This window comes from Castor canadensis, chromosome 14 (assembly GCF_047511655.1).
Source record: "Castor canadensis chromosome 14, mCasCan1.hap1v2, whole genome shotgun sequence".
NCBI classification, from domain to species: Eukaryota; Metazoa; Chordata; class Mammalia; order Rodentia; family Castoridae; genus Castor; species Castor canadensis.
The window spans coordinates 5,097,483-5,117,174 of NC_133399.1; the positions used below are offsets into that span (position 1 = coordinate 5,097,483).

General features: G+C 40.2%; 1 protein-coding gene across 1 annotated transcript in view; it reads left to right on the plus strand.

Annotated features, from left to right (window-relative positions):
- Positions 1-6,166, plus strand: part of LOC141416523 (uncharacterized) — a 55,339-nt gene extending 49,173 nt beyond the window's left edge. Inside the window, exons 6-8 of the mRNA XM_074053476.1 lie at positions 2,704-2,830; positions 3,032-3,089; positions 4,199-6,166. The gene's annotated coding sequence lies outside the window, so the exon portion shown is untranslated. The remainder of the gene's footprint in view (positions 1-2,703; positions 2,831-3,031; positions 3,090-4,198) is intronic.
- The last annotated feature ends 13,526 nt before the right edge of the window (positions 6,167-19,692 follow it).

Below are 19,692 nucleotides of genomic sequence, written 5' to 3' on the forward strand. Positions count from 1 at the left end.
CAAGATTCATAAGTGGCCTTGCAGTCAGTAGCTCCTTCAAGCAGTCTCCTGGCTGTTTCATACCAGTCTTGCCCCAGTGTGCCGATTCGTTGGTCAGCTTTCCTGTTTTTTACCATCTTTCGCTTTTAAATAAGCAGTGCTCGCACTGGAAGCATGGTTCAATTGGTAGAGTGCTTGCCTAGTAAGCACAAATCCCTGAGTTCAAACCCCAGTAGCAAAAAAAAAAAAAAACCCTTAAATAAGCAGTGCTCTTTTAATTTGGTTCCTTTGAACTTTGAGCAAGTGAGTGTTAGTAAAATTGCAAAGGCTGATGGGTGGGGTTTTTTTGCCAAGGTATATTTCAGAAGTGCCAGGATCTGAGGCAGGGCCAGTTTCTCATCCCTGGGGTTCTTTACATAGTATTTGACTTTTTTTTCTCTTGTGCTAAATAACTGCTCCTGAAAAATATTCTCCAAGTGTCACAACACAATACATTCTTGAGGAAAATGTCTAGGTTCTAGCTTGTGGTCATGTTCAACTACAGGGACTAGCAAGGTAAATGTTGATCTCCATTCCTGTTTAACTGTTGGTTTGTGTTGGCCGTCAACCAGTGGTAATATCTCATGGGCTCAGTTCTGTCCTTTCCATAGGTTTGTAGTGGGACATTTACTTGTCTCTTCATTACCAAGTACTTGCATCTTTCTTCACATACTGTGTTTTGCGTTCTGATGAATACCTTTGGGTAATTTCCCCAGATTTTCATTTTTACTCTGTATAGTCATCCTTTTGTTATTGCATGCATTGTAGATATTTCCCTTCTGCTTTGTTGTTTTTACCTACGTTAATTTTAATATCTTTAAGTTTGTCAGTCCACTTCTTTTGACTTACCGTATTATTATGAGCAGATTCTCTGTTGTAGCATCCAAAACACTTCATTGAAGCTTCTCAAAGCATTTGAATTTTATTCTTCTCATGTTGTGATTATTGGGCATGGAATAGAGGGGTGTGCACTGCAAGATCCAGTTGGATACCAGTTTGTCTCTGCCCCATGTGTGAAAGACTGCTCTTTTGTGCCAGTGTCCTGCAGTACTGATTCTATCAGAAATATACTCTCCATATATAGGTTGACCCATTGTAGACCATTCTTCTTGATCTCAGTATTGTTAACTCTCCATTTGTAGTATTACATTCAAGGTGTTAGGGTTTTGTAATCTTTATGTTGGCCAAGCAGCTGTTACTTTCCTATTTAGAAAAATGGAAGTATTCCACATTTGTTATTCCCACTAGATTTGGTAACTGCTAAAAGGTCAGTTTGGCAGGATTTAAGGAATTTTGTTGATATGCTTGAGAGGTGACACCTTGGTGGGATTGGTTTCTTTTCAGGAGTATGTGACTCTTCTTTTTCTTTTGATACTCCTCAGAGAATTTTGAAGTTTTCCCATTAGTATGATGAAATATCGTTCATTTTTCTGCTTAAGATTTTTTTTTTCTTTTTTATCAGTCCCAGGGTTTCAACTTAGGGCCTCATATTTGCTGGGCATTTGCACTACGTCTTGAACCATTGTTTTGGCCCTTTTTATTATTTTTCAGATAATGTCGCCTGCTTTTCCTAGGCTCATCTTAAACTACCATCCTCCCATCTCTGCCTGTCATGTAGCTGGGATTACAGGTATGTGTTACCATACCTGAACCTCCTGTTTAATTTTTTTTTTTTGCTGGGACTGGGGTTTGAATTCATGGCTTTAAAGCATGCAAAGCTGGTGCTCTTCTGCTTAAGCCATAACTCCATCCATTTTGCTGTCATTTTGGGGTTAGAGTCTCACAAACTATTTGCCTGGGTGGCCTTGAATCACAATCCTCCCAATCTCAGCTTCTTGAGTAGCTAGGATTATAGGCATGAGCATCTGGCACCTAGCTGTGTTTTAACTTTTTTTTCTTAGTACTAGGATTTGAACTTGGTCCTACACCTTGCTTTCAAACTTTTATCCTTCATTAATCTTACATAAATATAAAGTTTGGTCTATGGGATACTAGGTTCAAGCTTTCAAATGTTGGTTCTTAATGTAATTGCAGAAGATATGCTGCATGCCTTGAGGAAGCAGCTGTGATAATGGGCTTTATATATTAGGTCAATGAAACTCTGTAGAGAATCACTTCCCAGGAACATGTTGAACACTTGCATGGAGGCTTGTTCTGTTGATTTGTCAGAAAAGTGCAAACTTTCAATGGGAAGTGAGTGAAGCAGGTAGCATACTGTTTGCATGACTAAGCTTAGGCAGACTAAGCTCCTCATCAACTAGATGGGTGAAGTCCATGACCAAACCAGTTCCCAGGTACAAGGAAAGGTGTCGGAGATTTGGGAACACATGTCTGTGAATACAAAGTCTCAGGACTGCTGATTTTTACTCTGTTTTGTATACTGAATAGTAGGTTGTAGGACTTTGGCTCATGCTTCTAAGCCACTGTACAGTGAGAATTGGGGATGACCCACCAGCACATTTGATGTCACCAGTGAGACTGTTCTGCTGTTTCTTTATGGAAGTATTCAAATCTAGTATTAGAAAAACTGAGATAAGTGAGTGTTGACAGAAAGAATAGAACCAGCAAGTCACGCAGGAAATGTTTAGAGTTCTCAAGGTTATCATGTGAACTTGTGAATTGAGTCTAGACCCCAGGTATTGTCCATCTCATTCTTCCTCCTGAAAATATGTATTGATCTTGTAGGAGTCAGTGACCATTGAGGATGTGGCTGTGAAGTTCACTCTGGAGGAGTGGCCTTTGCTGAATCCTTCCCAGAAGAATCTCTGCAGAACTGTGATGAGGGAAACCATCGGGAACCTGCATGCTATAGGTAAGGGTGAAATCATGGCTTCACTGAGTCAGGGAGGAGCAGTTCTATGCTCATCAAAGCTGGTCAGAGATTTTGATTATGAGAAGGGACTGCTTTGGTGAATAAATTAGGCATGATTGCAAGGTAACTTGAACCTAAGCTCATAATTTTTATATAATTTTGTAATAATTTGTAATGGGTTCATTTGGTTCTACTTTTTAGGATAAAAATGGGGAGACCAGAACTTTGAAAAGGACAAAAATCTTGGAAAATATCTAAGGTAAGTTGTACTCAGAAGAGAAAGCAATTCCTCCAGGAAATGCATGGTGATACACACCTGTAATCCCAGTACTGGTGAGACTCAGGCTGGAGCATGAAGAGTCTAACCACAGTTATGTAATGAGTTGCAGGCCTGGCTACATAAAGGACTCCGTGTCAAATATATATAGCCTCTTTCTGTCTGTCAGTCTCTGTCTGTCTCTCTCGTACCTCCCCTCTGTCTATATATGTATTCTCTGTGTGTGTAATCTCTATATGTATATTCTATAGATAGATAGATACATGCATATGCCCAGATCCAACTTCATTGCCTTTCTGAAATGTTTTGTCTAAATCTACATACAGCTTGAACATGCTGTATGTAGCATGTCCAAAATTCAGAAATCTTTAAATTGTTGAGTACATAATGATGCTACTTTCTGATGTTTATCATACACAAATTGTTTAATGCCCAAAATTATTCAAAATGTTATATGACATTGACTTCACGGTTTGGGTACATGTACATAGGAAACATGAATGGATTTTATGTTTACAGTTGGGGCTTATCTCAGAGCTATCATTATAATTTTCTAATATTTCAAAATCCAGAAACGTAAAACATCTGATCTCAGGCATTTTGGATGATGGACCCTTGAGTTACACTTAAATGTAACACAGGTGCTCAGTGTTTGGAATATAGTAAATTTGGAAATAGTATTAAGAAACCCTATGTGAGGGTGGGCTCCAATGTCTCATGCCTATAATCCTAGCTACTCAAGCAGCGATCAGGAGGATTGTGATTCAAAGCTTGCAGGGGCAAATAGTTCCTGAGACCCTATTTTAAAAAACAAACAAACAAAAAAATCAAAAAATGGGCTAGCAGAGTAGCTCAAGTGGTAAGAGTACCTGCCTGTCAAGCATGAGGCCCTGAGTTCAAACCCCAGTACCACCAAAAAAGAAAGAAAACCCATGTGAATATCACTCCTTTGATCACTTGGAGGTTGTACCCTCCTGTCGAGTATTTAGTCTTTTCACCTTCAGGTAATGTCTATATGATACGAAGCCTATGAATGAATAAATGTGAACTCATTGAGAAAGAAGCAATAACATACTGCACCTTTGTTACAGAAGTCAATTGAAAGACAGGCTCTGTGATTATGAGGAAGGCTGTCAATGGGGAGAAGCCTTCAGCCAGACTCCACATGAGCGTGTGAACAAGAAAATTCCTGGAGTAACACCATGTGAAAACTCTGCATGTGAAGTTCTCGATGGTCACTTACCTGTAAATGTGCTCCTCAAGGATCACAATGGGCACAAAGCATATGAGCACCCACAATGTGGAGAAAATCCACATAAATATAAGGAACGTGGGGAAACTTTCCATTCTCCCCAACGCTTCAATAAGCACAAAACAACCTTCACTCAATCCAGTTACCTTCAGCCACATAGAAGGATGCATACTGGAGAGAAACCTTATGTGTGTCAGCAGTGTGGGAAAGCCTTCACTTTACCCAGTTTCCTTCTACCGCACAAAGCAGTTCACACAGGAAAGAAACCCTACGTATGTAAAGAGTGTGAGAAAGCCTTCGCTTGATCCAGTGACCTTCAGAGACATAAAAGAACTCACTGTTCAGAGAAACCTTATGTGTGTCAGCAGTGTGGGAAAGCCTTCACTTTGCCCAGTACCCTTCTTTTGCACAAAGTAGTTCACACAGGAGAGAAACCCTATGTATGTAAGGAGTGTGGCAAAGCCTTCACCCAATTTGGTTCCCTTCAGAGACATAAAAGAATTCACAGTGCAGGGAAACCTTATGTGTGTCAGCAATGTGGGAAAGCCTTCACTTTGCCTAGTTACCTTCTATCACACAAAGTAGTTCATACAGGAGACAAACCTTACATATGTAAGGAGTGTGGGAAAGCCTTCGCTCGATCCAGTGCCCTTCAGAAACATAAAAGAATTTCACACAGCAGAGAAAGTTAGGTGTATCAACAATTTAGGAAAGCCTTCACTTCTTCCCCTTCCTTTGGAAGGAATGAAATAATTCACACAGGAGAAAAACCCTATGTGTTTTAGCAATATAGAAAACCTTTAGTTGTAGCAGCATTCACAAACCTGAAATGACTCACACTGAAAATAAAGCCTAACAATGTGATAAATGGAAAAAACTGTCATGTGCCCCAATTATGTTTGTGTACATGAAACAACTCATACTGCAGATAAATTCTGCCTGTGTAAGCATTGTAGGAAGCTTTTGTTGACCCCAGTTCCCTTTGATACCATGAGCGATTCGTAGTGGACAGAAATGCTGTGGATGTAATTTTGGGTCATCCTCAGTCATTCCAGTTCCTTTCACACACATGGAAGAACTTACACTGGAGAGAAACCTTAATTGTAGTATGTGAGAAGGGTTTATTATCATCTGATATTCCTAGCACTTACTATATTGGCAAAGCACCTAGGAATGCCTTGAGTCATCAAAGTTCAATTCACAGGTACAAAAGCACACCACATGGGAAGAAACCTCTTGAATGGATGTGTCCTCACTTCGCCCACATGGAAGAACAATGCACAATATATCAAAATAATGTGAATGTGAAAAATACTCCAAGTTGCCAGTTTTGTTGGGTGTTGTGGTATGTGCCTGTAATCCCAGCACTGGGGAGGCTCCAGTGGAAGGACCTCAAAGTTGAGTCTAGCCTGGAGTACATTGCAGCATCCTTAGGAAAACTGTCAGTTTTAGTAAATAATTTGAATGTCCCATGACTGTTCCTCTAGTAGTGAAATCCTATGAGCCTAAGTAATTTGAAGAGACTGTGACAAAGGTATTTGTGTATTTTCTGCCAAGTGCTCCAAAAAATACCTGACCTGAAGGAAATACTCTGAAAGTTATACATGCATTGTTTGTATTATTGGCTGATTTTTAACATTTACATCTTTTGGCTATTACCTCTCTCATTTAGAATCTTGAAACGTGACATAATTGTGTAAGTACCATTTAGGCAATAGAATATAAATGCTGTAAGTGCTATTTATTTTAGTCATACCAGATAATAAAAATTTTGAAGCTACTGGCCTTGGCTAGCAGATTCTAGATATATTTTATGCTTTATATATGTTTCATTTTTTGCTGGACAAAATGACATTTTGGGGATGATGGTGTAGGTCAGTACTACAGCTTATGCCCAGAATGCATGTGGCCCTGCATTTGATTCCTGCCACTGGGGGGGGGGGGAGGAATGTATCTAATAGTTGACTTTTTGATGTATTTTTTCTTTAAACATGATTTTTGTGCGTTTCATAGAAATTGTTTGACTTTGACACAAGTGCAAGTCCCACTCCATTTGACCAGAAGAGTCTCAGTACCACTGCAATACCACCAGTGTGTTGACTTGGGCAACAGTCAGAGTGGACTGACTGCTTAACTCTGCAAAGGAATGGCCTTCACTGTACCCGGATGCATTTCCCCCTTTCCTGAGAGTCATGAACCATAGTTAGAGTTTTAGGATGGGGGGTGGTCTAATCGAACAGGAGGACTTTTGCCCTCTAGAATATTTGGCCACAGGAGACAGTAGTGACATGGACATACAAGACTCATTGCCCCAAGCTTTTTTTTATTTTTGGAAGAGTGTTACTTCATTTTAGCAGAGTCTGAGGTCCATCCCAGTGGGAAAGGGGCAACTTGAAGCTCTGGCCTTCTTGTCACATACGTGTAAGTTTGTTTTTGTTTAATGTGCGGACAGAATATTTAATCCATTGCAATCAGGCATTAGTTTCCCCATAACCAGTTTTAATAGCGATGGTCAGTTTTTAAATCCTTAACCTCTACTACACTTACACTTACCCTGGTTTGGTCACTGTTAGATTTGAGGGATGGCATCAGAGATAGTGGTTTATCATCAGGGGATGATGTAATTATGGGGTCTCTTCCGGAGACATCCAGTCCGTACTGCCTCAAGATGGAAGGCTCTATGGTCATGGTATATAGGTCGTGTATGACCAACAAGGCAGTTGGATTGTTAGAGTTGGCAGTTGGGAAGAGAGAGATCTACTAATTTGGATCTTCTTTGTAATTGTTTACATTTTCCCTTCCTGTAGGCTGACGAGGTCCAACCCCCGTACTGTGGAGTCCACTGCATGTCTGAATAGCCCCCACATGACCCATCTCAGCTTTTATTAAAATCATGATAGTCCTCTCTGGGGCCAGGGTATGAGCACACATATATAGTCTTAGCCAGAGTTGATGTCCCTTGGGTTCGCCAGAGGTGAGTACAAGGCATGATTCAAACTTAATAATCAAAGGAGAAGTTTGAGTGACATCAATGGAAAATATAGTTTCCCAATTGAAAAGGGGAAAATAGTCCCACTATAGTCTTTTTTAAAGTTACTTTGGTATTGCCAGGCTCTGGAGACATAGTCCATTGTTCCTCATTGGGAGCTCACTTTATTCAGGTGTAGTGGGCCTACTCCTTCTGACGGTATGTACTGCAGTTTTGGTAGTGAATAACACCTGATAAGGTCCCTCCCAGGATGGTTCAAGTTTCTTTCCACTCCCAAGTCCACGTCAGGATGTAATCTTCTGGTGCAGTAGAGTCAGGACTAGCAGTCCCAGTTGCCTGAAGGATGAGCTAAAGGCAGACTGAGCTCATCATTTCAGAGAAACTGATCCATAAGCAATGGTTATATTCCAAAAAGTTAACAGTACTAGCCTCATAATCAAATATAATGAAACTTTTACCTTTATGTAAGCAAATGATGTTTCTTGAACTACGGCTCTTTTATTTTTTTTTCCTTTTTCTTTTATTATTCATATGTGCATACAAGGTTTGGTTCATTTCTCCCCCCTGCCCCCACCCCCTCCCTTACCACCCACTCCGCCCCCTCCCTCTCCTCCCCCCTCAATACCCAGCAGAAACTATTTTGCCCTTATTTCTAATTTTGTTATAGAGAGAGTATAAGCAATAATAGGAAGGAACAAGGGTTTTTGCTGGTTGAGATAAGGATAGCTATACAGGGCATTGACTCACATTGATTTCCTGTGCATGGGTGTTACCTTCTAGGTTAATTCTTCTTGAACTAACCTTTTCTCTAGTACCTGTTCCCCTTTTCCTATTGGCCTCAGTTGCTTTTAAGGTATCTGCTTTAGTTTCTCTGCGTTGAGGGCAACAAATGCTAGCTAATTTTTTAGGTGTCTTACCTATCCTCACCCCTCCCTTGTGTGCTCTTGCTTTTATCATGTGCTCATAGTCCAATCCCCTTGTTGTGTTTACCCTTGATCTAATGTCCACATATGAGGGAGAACATATGATTTTTGGTCTTTTGGGCCAGGCTAACCTCACTCAGAATGATGTTCTCCAATTCCATCCATTTACCAGCGAATGATAAAATTTCGTTCTTCTTCATGGCTGCATAGAATTCCATTGTGTATAGATACCACATTTTCTTAATCCATTCGTCAGTGGTGGGGCATCTTGGCTGTTTCCATAACTTGGCTATTGTGAATAGTGCTGCAATAAACATGAGTGTGCAGGTGACTACGGCTCTTTTAAATATTTTTTCTCACAGCTGGGATAAACTTACAGGCCTTTAGGGAAAAGAGGTGTTCCTCCACAGCCTTGAATGCCTTTTACCCTGAAATAAGTTACATTTGCATTCGCATAGAAAACAATAGTCTACATTGCTTTTTCCTTACTAGGCTATTAATTTAAATTTTTACCTTTAGAGTAAGATATAGCAAACCTTGTACACCTCTTACAAGCTTAAGGAGACATTGTTAATGCCCCCAGATAGAACTAGTTTTTTTTTTTTTTTGACCAAGTGTTGATTACTTTAAACTTTTATAACTTTAATTCCATAAACCTTTGTATAACATTTAAATGAAATTTAGACACACAGCCCACACATTTTTAGCATATTAAATGTACTAAAATCACTGAAAAGACATTTATTTAGGACTCAGTTTCCTAAACAGTGAAAACCCTGATGAGTTCCACAAGCAATATTTTGACTTTAGGTAATCCTTTAGATACCTCTTAAATTACAAACAACTTAATTACACACATAAACTTTTATGAACTCCATCTGTCATACAGCTTAAGACTTTTTCATAACCTTTATATGACATTCTGAGCCTTCTGATGGTTATCCCTCCTCATTTTGGAACATCTTTATGACAAACCTGTTTTTGCAAAATTTTTTCTCAAACACATAACACCTTTTTATATCCATTCTACTTGTTGACTTTGTAGCTTGTATTTTAAAATAACTTTTATAAGAATTTTAATTTAAACTTGGCTTTTCAGCTAGCCTTATTTTTACTATATAGACCCATGAAGAAAGGCAGTTTTAAACTGTATGTACAAATAACTTAAAGGCACATCCAGTTATGAAAGAGTTGAATGTAAGACAGGATGAAACAGATCAAGATTACTGCCCATAAAATAATGCCTGAATTTTAGTTAGACCTCGTTGAAAATCTGGTTTTTCTAAAAAGTAGTAGCAGAAGAGGTGAGAGAGATGAGAAAAGAATCAGCAATTTCTTTGTATTAACTCTATAATAAGAATCATTTTAAAGTTTATACACACATATGCAAATAATTTCAAATTAATCATGCTATAAATGTCAATGACCTGGAATTCCAGAACAATCTTAAATGCAAGACTAATAAACACACACAAAGACACATAAAAACTAGAGTGCACTCATAGAAAAACCTTTTAAACCATGTGTAATTCAGAATTTTTCTTAGGGCAGCAATAAGGTACACTCAGGGCCTTTTTATGCTTATCACAACAGATCTCTTTAAACCTCCTGTTTCAATATGTACCATGCCTTCCCTGCTAAAGACAAAAATAGAAAATAGAATCCAAATTTCTTTATTAGACAAACTGCAGAAATTCAAAATCAGTTTAAAAGTAGCACAAATGGCTCAAAATACCAAAGTTGCAATTTGAGTCTTTTAAGTCCTGATTCTGAGGCATGTTAATGTTAGGTTTGGCCATATATTAGAAGAAAGACAGAAGAAAGAAAAGACAGAAATGGAGCTGTGCATATCCACATTTGTTCTCTTTATTTGGAACAATTAATCTTTACCCTCAAGGACGGACATCTCCTTTGGACTTAACAAGCATAATTGATTAAACCTGCAATGATTTTTATGGAGGTGTCTCTTTTTAATCATTGCACCTTCCCAGACCTTATTGCTGCATCCCTGGACTTCTCCATCCTCTAGGGGGACCCCTTACTAGCATATTGAGACACATGACCAGTTAAGAGCAGGATTTTAAAATGGCTTCTTTTGAGACTTCAGATTTACCCCTTAGAGGGTGCTTTCTAAATAACATCTAATAATAGTTTACCTTGTGCTACACAACTTTGTTATTAGTCAAAACTTTTAAAGAAAATTTAGGAAGCTTAGTTTTGGGTGGAAAGCTGGCATCCTATAGCCTCATCTGGAAAAAGGATGCAGGATGCACAAGTTTGGCCTCTTAATTTACACTAAAAATTAGTTCGTTTTCTTTTTTAAATCAGAATCTGCATGTTAAGCAAGGAAAAAAAAGATGACATCTCCAATGAAACTGGCTATCTTAGTAAGCATGGAAAATTAGCCCATCAATTAGCCCCCTTCTTCAGGGAAGAAGTCCCTTATAATCATTTTCTTAAAATGCCTTATTGAATCCATAACAAAACCCAAGAAGGGGGATGTCCTCTTGCTTTTTAGTTAGTGTAACAACCTGGAATACTAAGGTCCCAATTTTAAACACTTGGGCATTTGTAGGATATAAAGAAAAGCTTAGAGAGGAGATTGAAATTCCTTCTGTGGTGCCTCCTACCTGTGCACATGAGGCTGAGGGTGTGGGTCCATAATGTGACCGAGTGGTATATTGGCCAGGAGAGCAAACAGGCCAGCAGGTTGCCACCTGCAGTGACCTGGACATGACCCATTCCCTCTCCTGGTCTTGACATATCTGTGATGGAAAAAGTGTCCCATCTTGAAAACAAGACTTAAAGGGGTTAACCAAGGTTAGGCAGGTTTAGAGACTTAGAATTAATGGAAATACATGAGAGAAGTGGCTCCAACCCTCAGCCACATGCCATTTATTGATTAGTTTAATCTTCCTTAGAGCTCTTTTTGCTTGGGATGTTCCCCCGTCCCAGTCTACTTGGTTGGTGAGACTGCCTGGTAGATGCTCAACCTCCCTAACTTCCTGAAGATGTCTCACACACTACCCCATGTGCTTCATCCATCCCCAACTGAGTCCCTCGAGGGACATTATCCAGTTGGTGGTGCTACTTGGCAATAAGCAGGTTAGTGTAAGCCCCCAGCTAGGTCCCTATGCACTGCCATTAAGCCGTATGTCGTTGCCTGGATATCTATGGAGCTGCGATTTGGGACTCCGTATTCACCCCATATCTCAGACACATTTCATTCACTCTCACACAACCTCTGAGATTCTCCCTGGCCACCAAGGAATTCTTTGCCAATCAATGGCATTTCTTACCTTCCTTGGTAATGGAGAAATGGAAATGAAAGTGCTAAAGAAAGACAGTGCTGGCAGGTGACACTATAGAAATTGGCATAGTGTCCTCCTTTTCTATGAAAAGTTATTGGGCATAGGGTGAGAATGTCCTCACTGTTCACTTCTGTGGCCATCTCCAGTGCCTCCTCAGCCTTATGTCAGTTGCTGCTTGTGTGTGGATTTGCAGTGCCAGTGGGGGGCACTGCAAATAGCCTTGCCTGCTGGTTTGTCCTTGAGTTTCTGTGGAGATGCAGTGTAAGTCCAGTGCAATTATACTTAGAAATAAAAAATATAACAAGTCTACATTAAGTCTAAAGAATTCACTGCAGTTGGAAAACAACTTCTCTGTGCTTTAGCAGTGGCTGAAATCTTTAACACTTGCGATGTTCAGACATGAGACTTTGGTACTGGAGACTTCTTTGGGTGACATGCCTTTGTTGTAATCCTTGGAGATCATTCAAGAATTTTTAAACTACTCCTCTATATATGGCCATATCATTCTGTTGTGTATATAGAGTTCTGTGACATGTACTGTCTCCCAGTTTGAGGTAGGGTAATGGTGTGTGCATAGTTTTAGCCCAGGATGGGTTATTCCTGTGGCTGGAGTGACTGCTGAGCAAATCCACTGGGAATCCCCCCTGATATCAACAAGGGAATTCTGGATGCTCAGAGTTCACTTATGTGAGTATAAATGGAAGTGAGCAGCAGACAGAACTTAGTATATTGTCATTCTCAGTGGGGAAATTTTCAGTGTCTATAAGGATAGCTCAATGCATTATGATTCAGTGATTCACAAGGTCCACTTTGCTGTCTGCAGTGTCAGGTTCATGAGTATGCATGTCAGTACATATTATAGAACATGGTAGAAAAGTAGCAGCTCTGGGCTTCATTGGGGAACAATGGAAATTCACTCTTTGTCCATTTCTTCATTTTTGTGTTGTTTACTTTTCACACTATCAATAAGATATTATGAGGGCTCATATGGTTAGTACCTCAGTTACTCCTTCCTACCCTTCTCCACATTTTTTCCTTCCCTCTTACACAACAAGATAGCCAAACACAGGGCTGAGGTTGTAGCACAAGTGTTCAATCCCCAGTGCCATAATGAGGGATGAACTGCAGGAGGTCCCAAAAGGTGATAACTAGCCAAGGAGATGCTTTTCCTTCCCAGGAAATGTCTGTTTGCACCTGAGAGACATCTCTGCCTTCTGCAATACAAGAAAAGGCTATACAACCCATTTTCCAACCTCACCCATGGTACCACTGTTTTCTGCCTCCTGCTGCATGCCCCCATGCAGCCTTTCTCTTCTCTTCTCTACAAATAAAATCTTTCTGATCTCTGCTGCTTGACTCCACCTCTGCTTTCAATCTCAGAGTAGGCCCAAAAACCCTCAACAGCTGAAAATTCCTGTGTATCATCTGGTGACATAGGAAGGGACACTTCTTCACTTGAGGTAGGTACAGTTTGTGCCAAACTGGAGGGGACTGCCTAGGAAGTGGCCATGATCGTCTGGCACTCTGATGGAGTCTCTTCTCCAGGAGAATCTCCCCACCACAGCTTAGCTATGATGAATCTCTCAGGCCGACTTTTTCTCTCTTGGTAAGGAGAGCTTCTCCCTAGGGAACCTGGGGGGAAAGCTCCAAGCCCTCTACAGCTGTTAAGGCAGGCAACCCGAGAAATCGGGTCAGCAGGGGCTTATACCAGACTGCCAATGCTACATGGGTGGAGCTGAAACCTCAGTGCACCGAGGCTTTTTTCCTCTCAACTCTCGGCTCTCTCCCTCCTTAAACTCTTTCCCTTTTAGATCTGACCCACTAAGGAGGAGGTCCGAAAATAGCTGGTGGAAAGGGAAGTTTCTCTTCAAGCTATAAGGGTGCTCTGGCCAGGGCAACTCCCTGGTGAGACCCAAAGGTTGAAGATGCAACTTCCTGACGCACCCTGAGGCTCGAAAATTGGCTACGAATTGGACCCCTCCAGCCATGTCCACAACAATCAGATCTCTAAACTTTCATCACAGTTCCCATGGCCTGAGAGTGGAGGTCACCCCTCGCTTCCAGTGCTCCAGTACTGCCTCTGGCGGGATCAGCCTGGACAGCGGTGATGACCAATAATCCTTCATGCATTGAGCCTGGAAACTGTCTTTCCCCTAATCCTCAGCTTCTTCCTCTTCCTAAGTAGATCAGGATGAGTGGCCTCCCTCTTTGTCCTAGACAGCAGTGGACTTCCTTCTTCAGCTGAGTCTGGGAGAGATCCCTACATCCGCATTTAAAACAAAATCCTTATACTATGTCCTCAAGAGCTCCTGGGTCTCTTCTGCAGCCCCCATTTCAGTTGAGTACTCCAAATTGCTACTCTCTAACTTGGCCTTAACTGTTTTTGTTTCCTATCTGGTTGATCTGATTAAGCAGATTCCTGTAGTCTGCCCTCAGAGGAGAAAGAGTTATGGGGATAAAGACCTCAGTGGTCTCCATTTTTTGTCCCTTATCACAGCAAAATAAATAAATAAATAAATAAAAAAAAAGCCTTCAGACACTCCCTCTTCTTACAGAAAATATATATGTCTTACAGGATATGTAGGGGGACAAAAGTCTACCTCATCAATAGTTCCCATCCACACCTCCACAGGAGTCCTCCCTCTCCATGCAAGCTATCTTGGTTACTTTACAGCCCCTCATTGACGGAGCTGTTTTTTAAAGTACAAGTCTTTAGGTGGTAAAGGAAAACCAGGTACCTGGATCACAAGGCAAACAGGCAAAATAAGACAAACAGTCAAAAAAATTGATCAGGGGTCACTCAGGTGGCTGCAGCTGGATGTACCTAAATGTCTTCCCCAAGACCTTAGCCACAGGTGGCAGTGTGGGAGAGCATGGGAGAGAGGGATGTCCTGTCCTACATAGAGGAGCTGCTCATCTGGGGATGCCTAGGTAAAAGGAGAAACCCCTGTTAATATTATAAGTTTTCCCTTTCTTCCCTTTTTAGATGGGGAATTAAGCTTCCTTGCCTCCTTACCAAAACACTGGAAAGACCTTGATCCAGAAAGTCTTCAGTGAAAGTGACTCAAGTTTTACTGCACCCAGGCCTGGCCACAATATCCTCTGGGAAATGGGGAAAAATGGCCAGAAGGAGGAAGCATTAATTATAATACCATTCTTCAATTTGATATATTCTGTAAAAAGGAGGAAAAGTGGACTGAAGTCCTGTATATTCAACTTTTCTTTTTCCTAAGAGACCACCCAAAATGGCCGGGCAAATGCAGGCTAGATACCCAGACCATGGTGACCCTTTACAGAAAGCCCCCAAACTCCTTTGAAGAACCAGAAACTGAAAAACCATCTGATGCCCAAAGACCTCGAACAATGTCAAAGGGGGTCTCCCCCATGACAAAAGTCAAATCTCATTTCACTGGAGAAACAGCGAGTACTAGATCAGCCAGCTGAAGCTGGGGATGATTATCAGTTAGATAAATGTGGTCCCTCTTGGGGATATACCCAAAAGACTGTTACTCAAGAGGCACCTGCACATCCATGTTTATTGCGGCACTATTCACAATAGCCAAGTTATGGAAACAGCCAAGATGCCCCAGCACTGACGAATGGATTAAGAAAATGTGGTATCTATACACAATGGAATTTTATGCAGCCATGAAGAAGAATGAAATGTTACCATTCGCTGGTAAATGGATGGAACTGGAGAACATCATTCTGAGTGAGGTTAGCCTGGCTCAAAAGACCAAAAATCGTATGTTCTCCCTCATATGTGGACATTAGATCAAGGGCAAACACAACAAGGGGATTGGACTATGAGCACATGATAAAGCGAGAGCACACAAGGGAGGGGTGAGGATAGGTAAGACACCTAAAAAACTAGCTAGCATTTGTTGCCCTTAATGCAGAGAAACTAAAGCAGATACCTTAAAGCAACTGAGGCCAATAGGAAAAGGGGACCAGGAACTAGAGAAAAGGTTAGATCAAAAAGAATTAACCTAGAAGGTAACACCCACGCACAGGAAATCAATGTGAGTCAATGCCCTGTATAGCTACCCTTATCTCAACCAGCAAAACCCCTTGTTCCTTCCTATTATTGCTTATACTCTCTCTACAACAAAATTAGACATAAGGACAAAATAGTTTCTGCTGGGTATTGAGGGGGGGGAGCGGGAGGGGGTGGAGTGGGTGGTAAGGGAGGGGGTGGGGGCAGGGGGGAGAAATGAACCAAGCCTTGTATGCACATATGAATAATAAAAGAAAAATGAAAAAAAAAAAAGATAAATGTGGTCCTACAGTCCTATCTCAGACCAGGCCCGTAGAGGAGGAGGAGGGGGAGGGAGAAGGAAGACAAAGACACTGGATACCTAAAAGGAACCCTGATTCCCAATTCTCACAGTTAATCAGGCAGTGCCTAGGTATGATTCTAAGTGAACCCTAAAAATGACAAGGATGAATGGACCCATAACCACTTCATCCACTACATTCTTTTTTTGTTTGTTTGTTTTTATTTTGTTTTTTGTTTTTTTTTTCATGCTTTTATTTTATTTTATTTTATTTTTCATTTTTCTTTTATTATTCATATGTGCATACAAGGCTTGGTTCATTTCTCCCCCCTGCCCCCACCCCCTCCCTTACCACCCACTCCACCCCCTCCCACTCCCCCCTCCCTCAATACCCAGCAGAAACTATTTTGCCCTTATCTCTAATTTTGTTGTAGAGAGAGTATAAGCAATAATAGGAAGGAACAAGGGATTTTGCTGGTTGAGATAAGGATAGCTATACAGGGCATTGACTCACATTTATTTCCTGGGCGTGGGTGTTACCTTCTAGGTTAATTCTTTTTGATCTAACCTTTTCTCTAGTTCCTGGTCCCCTTTTCCTATTGGCCTCAGTTGCTTTAAGGTATCTGCTTTAGTTTCTCAGCATTAAGGGCAACAAATGCTAGCTAGTTTTTTAGGTGTCTTACCTATCCTCACCCCTCCCTTGTGTGCTTTCGCTTTTATCATGTGCTCATAGTCCAATCCCCTTGTTGTGTTTGCCCTTGATCTAATGTCCACATATGAGGGAGAACATACGATTTTTGGTCTTTTGAGCCAGGCTAACCTCACTCAGAATGATGTTCTCCAGTTCCATCCATTTACCAGCGAATGATAACATTTCTTTCTTCTTCATGGCTGCATAGAATTCCATTGTGTATAGATACCACATTTTCTTAATCCATTCGTCAGTGGTGGGGCATCTTGGCTGTTTCCATAACTTGGCTATTGTGAATAGTGCCGCCATAAACATGGATGTGCAAGTGCCTCTGGAGTAACAGTCTTTTGGGTATATCCCCAAGAGTGGTATTGCTGGATCAAATGGTAGATCGATGTCCAGCTTTTTAAGTAGCCTCCAAATTTTTTTCCAGAGTGGTTGTACCAGTCTACATTCCCACCAACAGTGTAAGAGGGTTCCTTTTTCCCCGCATCCTCGCCAACACCTGTTGTTGGTGGTGTTGCTGATGATGGCTGTTCTAACAGGGGTGAGGTGGAATCTTAGTGTGGTTTTAATTTGCATTTCCTTTATTGCTAGAGATGGTGAGCATTTTTTCATGTGTTTTCTGGCCATTTGAATTTCTTCTTTTGAGAAAGTTCTGTTTAGTTCACATGCCCATTTCTTTATTGGTTCATTAGTTTTGGGAGAATTTAGTTTTTTAAGTTCCCTGCGTATTCTGGTTATCAGTCCTTTGTCTGATGTATAATTGGCAAATATTTTCTCCCACTCTGTGGGTGTTCTCTTCAGTTTAGAGACCATTTCTTTTGATGAACAGAAGCTTTTTGGTTTTATGAGGTCCCATTTATCTATGCAATCTCTTAGTTGCTGTGCTACTGGGGTTTCATTGAGAAAGTTCTTACCTATACCTACTAACTCCAGAGTATTTCCTACTCTTTCTTGTATCAACTTAAGAGTTTGGGGTCTGATATTTAAGATCCTTGATCCATTTTGAGTTAATCTTGGTATAGGGTGATATACATGGATCTAGTTTCAGTTTTTTGCAGACTGCTAACCAGTTTCCCCAGCAGTTTTTGTTGAAGAGGCTGCTATTTCTCCATCGTATATTTTTAGCTCCTTTGTCAAAGATAAGTTGCTCATAGTTGTGTGGCTTCATATCTGGATCCTCTATTCTGTTCCACTGGTCTTCATGTCTCTTTTTGTGCCAGTACCATGCTGTTTTTATTGTTATTGCTTTGTAATATAGTTTGAAGTCAGGTATTGTGATACCTCCTGCATTGTTCTTTTGACTGAGTATTGCCTTGGCTATTCGTGGCCTCTTGTGTTTCCATATAAATTTCACAGTAGATTTTTCAATCTCTTTAATGAATGTCATTGGAATTTTGAGGGGAATTGTATTAAACATGTAGATTACTTTTGGGAATATAGACATTTTTACTATGTTGATTCTACCAATCCATGAGCATGGAAGATCTCTCCACTTTCTATAGTCTTCCTCAATCTCTTTCTTCAGAAGTGTATAGTTTTCCTTGTAGAGGTCTTTCATATCTTTTGTTAGGTTTACACCTAGGTATTTGATTTTGTTTGAGGCTATTGTAAATGGAATTGTTTTCATACATTCTTTTTCCATTTGCTCATTGTTAGTGTATAGAAATGCTAATGATTTTTCTATGTTGATTTTATATCCTGCTACCTTGCTATAGCTATTGATGATGTCTAGAAGCTTCTGAGTAGAGTTTTTTGGGTCTTTAAGGTATAGGATCATGTCGTCTGCAAATAGGGATATTTTGACAGTTTCTTTACCTATTTGTATTCCTTTTATTCCTTCTTCTTGCCTAATTGCTCTGGCTAGGAATTCCAGTACTATGTTGAATAGGAGTGGAGATAGTGGGCATCCTTGTCTGGTTCCTGATTTTAGAGGGAATGGTTTTAATTTTTCTCCGTTAAGTATAATGCTGGCTGTAGGTTTGTCATATATAGCTTTTATAATGTTGAGGAACTTTCCTTCTATTCCTAGTTTTCTTAGAGCTTTTATCATGAAATGATGTTGGATCTTATCAAAGGCTTTTTCTGCATCTATTGAGATGATCAAGTGGTTTTTGTCTTTGCTTCTGTTAATGTGGTTTATTACGTTTATTGATTTTCATATGTTGAACCACCCCTGCATCCCTGGGATGAAGCCTACCTGGTCGTGGTGAATAATCTTTTTGATGTGTTGCTGAATTCGGTTTGCCATTATTTTGTTGAGGATTTTTGCATCAATGTTCATTAAGGAGATTGGCCTATAGTTCTCCTTTTTGGAGGTGTCTTTGCCTGGTATTGGGATAAGTGTAATACTGGCTTCATAAAATGTGTTTGGCAGTTTTCCTTCCCTTTCTATTTCATGGAACAGTTTAAGGAGGGTTGGTATCAGTTCTTCTTTAAAGGTCTGATAGAATTCAGCAGAGAATCCATCAGGTCCTGGACTTTTCTTTTTGGGGAGACTCTTGATTGCTGCTTCAATTTCATTTTGTGGTATAGGTCTATTCAGGTGATTAATTTCCTCTTGGTTCAGTTTTGGATGATCATATGTATCTAGAAATCTGTCCATTTCTTTTAGATTTTCAAATTTATTTGAATATAGGTTCTCAAAGTAGTCTCTGATGATTTCCTGGACTTCCATGGTGTTTGTTGTTATGTCCCCTTTTGCATTCCTGATTCTACTAATTTGGGTTTTTTCTCTCCTCATTTTAGTCAGGTTTGCCAGGGGTCTATCGATCTTGTTTATTTTTTCAAAGAACCAACTTTTTGTTTCATTAATTCTTTGTATGGTTTTTTTGGTTTCTATTTCGTTGATTTCAGCTCTTATTTTTATTATTTCTCTCCTTCTATTTGTTTTGGGATTTGCTTGTTCTTGTTTTTCTAGGAGTTTGAGATGTATCATTAGGTCATTGATTTGGGATCTTTCAATCTTTTTAATATATGCACTCATGGCTATAAATTTTCCTCTCAAGACTGCCTTAGCTGTTTCCCATAGGTTCCGGTAGGTTGTGTTTTCATTTTCATTGACTTCTAGGAACTTTTTTAATTTCCTCTTTTATTGCATCGATGATCCATTCTTCATTAAGTAATGAGTTATTTAGTT